The sequence below is a fragment of the Zeus faber genome (genome assembly GCF_960531495.2).
Source record: "Zeus faber genome assembly, chromosome: 10".
Lineage (NCBI taxonomy): Eukaryota > Metazoa > Chordata > Actinopteri > Zeiformes > Zeidae > Zeus > Zeus faber.
Window position 1 is genome coordinate 23,414,673 of NC_137199.1, and position 9,991 is coordinate 23,424,663.

A 9,991-nucleotide genomic window follows, 5' to 3' on the forward strand; every position below is an offset into this window, starting at 1 on the left:
TTGAGACAGACACTTGTGTTTACCCAGCGCAGCCCGGAGGAGTGCTGCTAAAAGCATGCCCGCTGATTGGTCAATGAAGGGTGGACGAGCCGGTGCTGGAGTCGAGTCCTCTTAATGGACGATAACTATTGCTCAATGTTCCCTGTGCTATTGGAGTCATGGACATCACAAAATCAATATGAGGCACCCTGTGGCACAACACCCCCCCAAAAAAAACCCAAAAGACTTAAAAAAAAAACCCAAAAAACCTGCGCCATCTCCCGAGCAGCTTTGTGGTTAAGCTTCCAAACGGCTTATTTATTTATTTATTTATTTATTTATTTATTTATTTTGGTTGTATTTGTGACTTTTTAGTTGTTTGATTTTTTACCAAACCCCGGGCTCGGAATCCACGGCAGAGTGTGATTCTGCCGAGACCAGCTGAAACCAGACGGCCAGTCCTCGGTGGGAAGGTTGCAGCTGTCCGGCCGAACGGAGCGAGGTGTAGCGAGCGTGAATGCAGGCCCGGTCGCTCCGCCTGTCCGGCCGAGCGGGGGCAGTGCCACAGTGCGACGGCCTGTCTATCTGACCCGCATGCTGATGGGGGGGTGAATGCCATTCTCACTGGTCGGCAGACTAGAGACACCGGTGCCAATGCAGCTTGTCTACAGCACAGAGACACAAATGCCCAAATCCAGAGTAATAGTGCGGCACAACGGGCCGAGGTTGGTCCGCCTGGAACATTTTCCTTGCGATAAATAACATGTTTTTGGTTTTTTTTGTTTCTCTCTTAGGGATTGGCCCAAAGATTCATAGCTTCCAAGGTAATCTTTGTAACCATGGCGTGGATGGAAAGAGTCTGAGGGCAAACCGTGTTTCATTGTTGACATGTACTTAATTGTGTGAAGCCAATTGAATACAGTTGTCTGTCATTGGCTGGCGCACCCAGCCTCCAAAACGTGGGCACGGTCAACAGATTGAGTGTTGTTTGCCGTGGAGGCGCTGGGCTGCTCGCTCCACTTAACACAGGTGTCACCAGGAAATGTTGGAGTGAACAATTACTGATAGGCCAAACAACAGCTCCGAGTGGAAGCATTTAGATGCATTAATAGAGGCACAATGGGAGAGGAATATAGAAGAAATTGGGACAACGGTGTATTTAGTCTTATATATATACTGTGTGTGTGTATATATATATATATATATATATATATATATATATATATATATATATATATGAGAAATAATCTATATGATTTTCTATTGAACCAAAGTCAATTTAACTATTTAATACAGAATATTATAAATCCAATGGTGTAAAGCAGTGTTTCCCAAAATGTGGGCCGTGACCTACTGGTGGGCCGTGAAGGTACTGCAGTTTTTTAAACTAAATAAATAAAACGTTTATAATTTTCAGTTTTTTTTCCAAGTCAAGTTTCAAAGTCTGAAATTACCATAAAATATTTATTATTAAATATTTACATTTGAAAAAGTAATCAGAACTAATAACACAAAGCCGTGGAATTAAAATTACGTGTTAGTGTTAAGTTATCTGACCTATTGTTGTGTATTTTCTGTGTCAAACGGCCAGGATACGGGCTTCACTATTTGCACTTAATTTCTTGCATTTGTTGCTTTACAAATTGTTACGTGTATGTGGATGCAATATTAATTTGCACTGCACTGCCAAAGGCCCCCACATTCACATACAATTGTTCTGTTTATGAAATAAAAAAATATACTTCAATATACTTAAATACTTCATCTCCGTTTCGTGCGTTCATCAGAGCTGATCAGAGCTGTGATAAAAGGTTTGGGTGGGCTTCACAAGATTTTCAGATTAAAAATTGGGCCGCGGCATTCTTACGTTTGGGGACGGCTTGCTTAGAGAATTGCTAATTCTCACAACAATCTTTACTCAGTTCGGATGCGATGAATCTTTCTTTATTGTATGCTGGCATGGAGAACCACTTACAACCGAGGTCGATAGCGCTCTGAGCCGTACAGCGCAAATACCTTCTTGGGTGAACAATGTCCATAAGGCACTATTTTATGACACAGATATGTGTCACATATACTGTATGTGTCTCAGGCAAAAAAAAAGATCATAAGCTGAAATCAAATCAAACTAATTAAGTATTGCATTGCTTTTGTCTATGTTGAAACCATAAACCTCCATAATTAAAAAGCATCTACACAAAGCCGCTACATATTAAATTATAAGAACAGTCTAGGCACCAAAGCCCTGAGACATCACCTGTTTATAGTTTGACTTAATTCTCTTTTTATTAACTATCACAATGCAGTATTATCTATGCATGCTCTCATCTTTGAAGTCAGTATCTTCCCCAAGGGATTTCCTGCCTTTCCCGTCCTGGTGGGCAAAGCCTCATGTCCAACGAGCTCCGACAGGAACGTTCACACGTCCAGTCAGATCTTCTCTGCTTGGCTGTCTGAACAGTGTTTACGCTACAAGACCTCATTTCAGATCTGCTGACTACCCCCTGCGTGCTGCTCCACTCCACACAGTGGGTAATGTAAGGATACATAAACTATGGGCCGAACAAAGACATTGTTTGTATGCCATGGGAGTCAGAAACATAACAGCACCACGTAGAGAAAAAACAAAAAAATGTTGGCCCGAGTGGTGGGTACCCCACGGGGGAGGGGACAAAAACCTTGAGCGGGCGTTCTAGTTTCACCGCCGGGTCGTCAGGAAATCAGGCTTCACGATTGGGGCTGGAAGATCAACCTACCTGGCGGTGGGTGTGGCCAAATCACAGCTACATTTTGCGGGTTCGACGTTGTGTGTATCGCAGCTATTACACAATTATCCATACTGTACTGCCACATGGAACTGGGTCATGTTTGCCTTGAGTCACCTCTAAAAGGCATGCTGCTGCAAAAGTGGATTTTACGCCCGAGTGATTTCAGGAGTTTACAACCCTTGCAGCCCTTAAAAGCATTAGTTTGAAATGTTACCCACGTGCCACATTTAATGTGAGATACTCATATTATATGATGTTAGGATAAATCACTGTTGCATGCTGTACACCAAAATGTTACGGGTACTATTATATTGCTTACAATACTACTTCCGAATATTGCACAGATTTTTTTGTACACCTCTGGGTATTCGCTTAAAATCCTACAAACGCTAAATCAACATGAAAACATCTATGTATAGTTTCATTTCATTTCATTTGAATGTCGCTGCTTAATATTTCTGCTGATTAACATCTCAGTCATGAGTCAAACCTAGAGGCAATGCGTCTTTATTTTAAATACTCCTTTAACTAGAGGCAGGAGGTCTATAGGTTATTTTTGAGAAAATCCTCCTCCAAGTTGGGTCGGGGTATGTCATTTTTTACTCATACTCAAGTAATTTATTATATCAATACTTTTGATAGGTATGTCATAATTATTGTAAGTAATTATAATTACTATAACTTCCATTACTGCAATATGCGGCAAGTAATGGTGATAATTATGCCAGTCTTTTTATACCCTTTCGTATAGAAAGAGTCTCTACTCTTATGTGTGTTTATCACACATTTTCCTCGCATTTTAGTTTAGAGGACTCTGACTCAAATTGTTCAAATATCTGTTATTAGTGTATATCTTATTTAAACGGAGCGTTAAATTCAGTCTGTGTGATTACTCGGGCATGAAGCCATAAAACAGAGAGGGGTGGAGGGGGGCGTCCAAGCATCAGTAAGTCCATCACTTCTGCTTAGTTTAACTCTATACTTTTATTGTTTCTACTTCTCCTGCAGCAGATGGCTGCTCTTCACTTCATATTGGAATGGAATGCAAACTATTAATAATGAACTGTATATACACACGGTCCGGGGTCAATTGAACGAAAAATTAAGACAAAATTGCCGTGTGAGGGATCCAGGGAAAGTTTTTTTTTTCCCTACATAATGCAGTGCAGAAGTCACAGCCAAATGGCAAAAGAGATGGCAGTATAGCGCCCCCTAACGGAAGATTCCTCCCACATTTGTCAGAGTAATTCTAGCTACATTGGCGCATACAGCGTGACCATCAAATATAACACAGATCAGCCATTGCTAACCCTGTCTCATTGGCATTGGGCAAACGCCAATTGCACCAGTGGTAATAATACGAGCAAACGCCGAATGAGACATCGGCATTGAAAGTTATACGATTTCCATAGTGCCACCTACTGACCAAAATACGCCAGCTTTTTCACAGTGCCTCAGAGTCAAACCCTGCACATAACTAAAAAATTGGATGGTGATAGCACAATGCGTTGATGAGTTACAGTATGGCAGATTATTTCAAATAGGCCCCGCCCAGACATTTTTTGTCAACTTTGAAAATTAATCGTGACCAAACTATGGAGTGTAGCAAATGTCTATTGGACAAAATGTTTTTCGGGGCAGTCCAGACATGCTGCGGTGAAATTTTGGTGCACATTGGACCAGATTTGTAGAAGGAGTTACGAGGAAACGTTTTGGACAACATTCAAAATGCCGCAAAATCCTTCATGACGCAAATTGGCGGCGCTATGTGCATAGACTCTGCATGGCCTAAGGAATCTATGGATGCAAAATATTTGTTTCTACGACCAGAAGTTAGAAGTTATCTGGCTGATGAATCCAGTTTTTGTCAAACTCAACCCCCGCAGGCCACATCCAGCTCGCTGGACAATTGTATCCGGCCCGCGAGATAATATTTTATGTTTATCAGAATTGGCCCGCCAGTATATATATATATATATATATATATATATATATATATATATATATATATATATATATATATATATATATATATATACAGGTCGGCATTAATACTACAAATCCCAGACTGCATTGCAATTGCTGGCGCTTTGGAGCCAGTTATTGGTTGAGACGTCAATCAACGGCGGCAAACCCCTTTATTGATAAACTCCTCAGTCTCACGCTCATCCTGTCACTTCGGGTCAACTTTAAGCTAACTCTAGCCCTCCCATAAATGGCCAAACGAAATGGTGGACATGGAAAACGGGGGCTTTCAAGACAGATGGGAGGCAGAGTATCTGTTCACTAACACAAGGGGTCAACCTGTTTGTCTTGTGTGCGGAGCTGTTCCGCCCGTAATTAAAGAATACAACATAAGACAACGCTATGAAACGAAACACGGGGACGGGTACAAGGAGCTGGACACACAGCAGAGGCTATGTTCAAAAAAGCAAAATCTCAAAGAGAGGCTGCCGTTAAAGCTAGTTTTTTTTTGTGGCAGAAGAAATAACTAAATCGGCCCGGCCATTTACCGAGGGAGAGTTTGTGAAGCGACGCATGATTAAAGTGTGCAAAGTCGTGTGTCCTGACAAAAAGCAAGCATTTTTAATTGTAAGCCTTACCAGAAACACCAATGCTGACCAGACATGTGCGCTTGCTACCAATATACAAAATCAGCTGATGGAAAAAGGAAAAGACTTCATTGCATATTCCCCTGCTGTGGATGAGAGCAGCGACACAACAGATACTGCCCAGCTGTCAATCTCCATCCGTGGAGTGGACTCTAACTTATGTGTCACAGAGTAACTTCTGGGAATTAAATCAATGCACGGCACAACCACGGGAAAAGACAGGTTTGAAGAAGTATCTAATTGTGCAAGTGAAATGAAGCCGCCTTGGGACAAACTGGTAGGACTGACAACAGATGGAGCGCCTGCAATGTGCGGTAGAAAGAGCGGATTAGTGGGCAGAATGCGGGATAAGACGCGGGAGGAAAACTGCGCAGGTGAGCTGACAGTTTACCACTGCATTATACACCAGGAAACATTGTGCGGCAAAGCGCTAAAAATGAAACATGTAATGAGCACCGTGACACAGACTGCTAACTTTATAAAAGCCAAAAGTTTGAACCACCGCCAGTTTAAAGCTTTTCTAGAGGAGATCGATTCTAAAAATGGTGACGTGCCCTTTCCCTCGACTGGCTAAGTCGAGGGAAAGTGCCCAACAGATATTTCGAGTTGCGTAATTTGTGATAATACATCTGAAAAAACATGTTCTTATTTCCAATAAATATCGACTCTGTTTGACCCGCGACTTGGACCCAGTTTTTCTTTTTGGCCCGCTCTGTGATTGAGTTTGACACCAGTGCCTTCGTCTCTCTAGTGCATACAGTATGTTCTGGTCCCGCCAGTCTCTAAGCAGCTTCTGGGCCTCAATCGTCTGTTTTCATCGCTATGGAATATAACACAGAATCCCAGGACCGGACGTGTTGGCGCAGCATACAGGCGGGGCGTGGCTCGCCGTAACTGCAGGCTCCCTATTAAATCCAGGTTAATGCACTGCTGCGGCTCCGCCCGGCACATAAGCCACCCGCCGTTTTTTTCAAATGCGCGTGGCTATGCGAGCCTGTTCCATGGAAACACCAGATTGAACTACCTCGAAATGTTTTGTAAAGAGTGAAATCATAAATATGTTCTGGATGAGCTTATATTGTATATAACATTGGATATATTATATTGTGCTTATATTAGAGCTGCTGTTGGATTTACTTATTGATCAAGACCCGTTTTAAATACAAAGAACAAACATGCTGTGTCTGTGTGTGTATGACTGTGTGTATGACTGTGTGTGTGTGTGTGTGTAGGACTGTGTATGACTGTGTGTGTGTGTGTGTGTGTGTGTGTGTGTGTGTGTGTGTGTGTGTGTGTGTGTGTGTGTGTGTATGACTGTGTGGGTCAAGTTCGTGTTATAATGTGCATAAGATCATCTGATTGGAGGGTAGGTGTCCAGGATAGTGTGGAAGGTTAAGAGAGAGGGAGGTGAGGAGAGCGCTGGTCGCGAGTGGAAGGAGAGAAAGAGCGTGTGAAGAGAAGCCCGTGATAAAAAGCCAGGTTGTTATTTCCCGACTGGACACCTCGACCTCGGGGGTTGTTGTAAGGCAACGAAAGCGGCCCCGGAGATTCCGTCTGCGTCTCCTTCGTGTGTGTCTGTCAGGACAGTGTTGTCAAACTGTGTTAAAAAAATATTTAAATCTCTGTTGTTTTCAATATTCCTCCTCTCCCTGTGACAACGTCGACGCGTCCGGGACGCTTAAACACACAGCCGGTAGAGCCGGTGGAAAGCCACGCTGCGCGCCGCGCCCGTTCACTGCGCCGACGCGTCCGGTGGGCTTCTACCCTAACCCTTTCACTGCCATTTTTGGGATAGTCCAGTCAGGGAAGGGCCTCTTTGGTCACCAAAGACATGCAAATGCATTGGCCTCCGCTGCTGGCCCGTCGACTCATTTTGTTTAATTGGAAGGCAAAAAAGCCGCCTTCCTTTATGCAGTGGATTCAAGAGGTGATGTCAATGAAATGAAATTAGAGAAGGTCAGACAGACCGTGTGTGGATCACACCAAAGTTTAATGAAACCCGGTCCCCTGTTATTAGTTGTTTTGAAACTCTATCTTTGACTGAACAATCTGGCACTGTCATGTATGTAAACTAGTTCATTAAAATACCAAAAGTGTAAAGGACAAGGCTGGTAACATTTTTTTGTTTGTTTTAACGGTTGCTGGAATTCTATTATCACTATTTATTCATTTATATATTTTGTGTGTTCTGTTTAGTTTTGACTTTTGTGTACCTGTACTGTTTTCTTTTGGAGTTTTTCTTGGTTTTCTTGTTTGTGTGACCCTGGAGGGGAGGGTCTGGGTGGTGGTGGGTGTTTATGTTAGAGTGGGGTAGGCGTGAGGAGTCAATATGTACATGTGACCATATTCAAACCTGACTATATTTTGTATTGGAAAAGTGTAAATAAAGTTATTAGAAAAAAAGTCAGATTTCTCTTGGTTCGAAATTTGGTGAAAACATGCGGGAAAATGGAAGTAAACTAACTCAACAACTACATTAACAATCAATAAAATATATAACATAGGTCTAGTCGTTTTTAGAATTTTTAATGCTGAAAAGTTACATATCGTACCTTTAAAACAAAAAAATCTGTACCTCACTAACTTCTACACCCTGCCTATGGCATTCAACAAAGAAAATAAATTGACATGTACCTTGTAATTATGATATATAATCTTGTAATTGTGAGATAATACCTTAAAATTACAAGATAATAGCACATAATTATTAGATAAGGATAAGTTAAGCACTCCAGAACCAGGATGTACCTCCCTGAGCATGTATGTGCACTGAAAGTGTTTTTATCAGGATGGAGGACAATTATTTCTTTGCATATTTTTTATTATTTATTATTTATTATGTGGTGTGGTTCTGGGAGAGGGAGAAAAATAAGAATATAAAGTGATGTTGATACCTAGCTTCATCCCATGATTGTAATTGCGGAGTTTAACACGTAATTTCTAATACATTATTTGTTCTTCCATAATATTCACACAACAACGGGTTTTAAACATTCACTGCCAAATTATCCCGGTTTTCACCACAATCAAAATTATATATATTTATATTATATTATATGATATTATATTATATTATATTATATTTACACCAAATAACATGAAAAACACTGACAGATGAAGTGAATAACCTTGATCACCTTGTTCCAATGGCACCCGTCAAGGGGTGGGATGTATGAGGCAGCAGGTGAACAATTCATTCTTAAAGCTGATGTGTTGGAAGCAGGAAAAATGGGCAAGCGTAAGGATCTGAGCGACATCGACAAGGACCAAATCATGATGGCTAGACGACTGGGTCAGAGCATCTCCAAAACAGCGGGTCTTGTGGGGTGTTCCCGGTATGCAAGATTCAAGATTCAGTGGTTAGTACCTACCAAAAGTGGTCCATGGAAGGACAACCAGTGAACCGGCAAAAGGGTCATGGGCGCCCAAGGCGTTTCTAATGTATTGTAAACCTATACATAAACAAACATAAAGGTAAGTGGTTTCACAGACTTCAGTTGTAGAGGATATATAATGAAATGAATTGTGTGTAGTGGGCTACACCAAAAACACAAAAATAATAAAAAATATTTTAAAACCATACATAATAAACACCTGTTCTTTGAACTATGTAATTGCTTGTGTTTATAGTTACCAGTAATTATAATTCAGGAAGTCTGTATACATTGATATATCTGGAATGTCCATCAATTCTGACAGTGATGTTATTGGGTTTTTTATTTTGTAGAAATGACTCTGGTGTGCGTCAGTTGTCCTCAGAACAAATATATTTATGTTTAATATGCTGTGTTTGTTTAATCCAATTGTCTTCTGGTAACACCTTAACTTATATATTTTTTAAATGATAAAGTTTAATAGTTATCAAATAATACCTGTCACTTTGTATTGTTAAGAGTTTGTATCTCATATTCCTGTACTTAAAGGACAAGTGCGACTAAATCTGCAGGATGCACGGATTATTTACTTTGCCACACATGGATAAATGTGTTCAGACCGAAAACAGGGGCAAATTTAACTCAGCTGAAAGCCGACAACCGAAACAAGGAGAGCCCGGTGTCCTGGCTATGTCCTCCGGAGATCTCCTTACTCCTAATGGCCTGGTATACTGCAGTACTTACGCCTAATTTCCACATGCCCGCAATGATATATACACCTGTGTGTGGTGGCGCCATCTTGGTGAGGTAGTGTTTGTTGATCACGAACTCCATCCACAATACTGAACCGATTCCGAATTAAACTCGAATGACCCCATGTTGGAACTGCCCCGAATACACATCTTATTCAGATTGTCTGTGGAATCGTCGGATCCATGAAATCCATGAAAGTCTGACGTCAGTCTCATCTGAACGTGCCGCCATCTTGGCGAGGACCCGGTTGTTGACCAATCACTAGACTGCAATGCTATCATGTGACCTGTGCGAGCTGTCATTTGCGCATGCAAATGCGTTACGGCAATGACAAAAACAATATAGCTTTTTACTAAATGATCTATTAGCTTTTTAGTAAATTATCTAAATTATCCCACAAGGCTACACAGCCGCCTCAGGGCTGGACCCCTAATAATAATAATAATAATAATAATAATATTATTAATAATAATAATAATAATGTGAAACTGGGTATAAGTTCCTG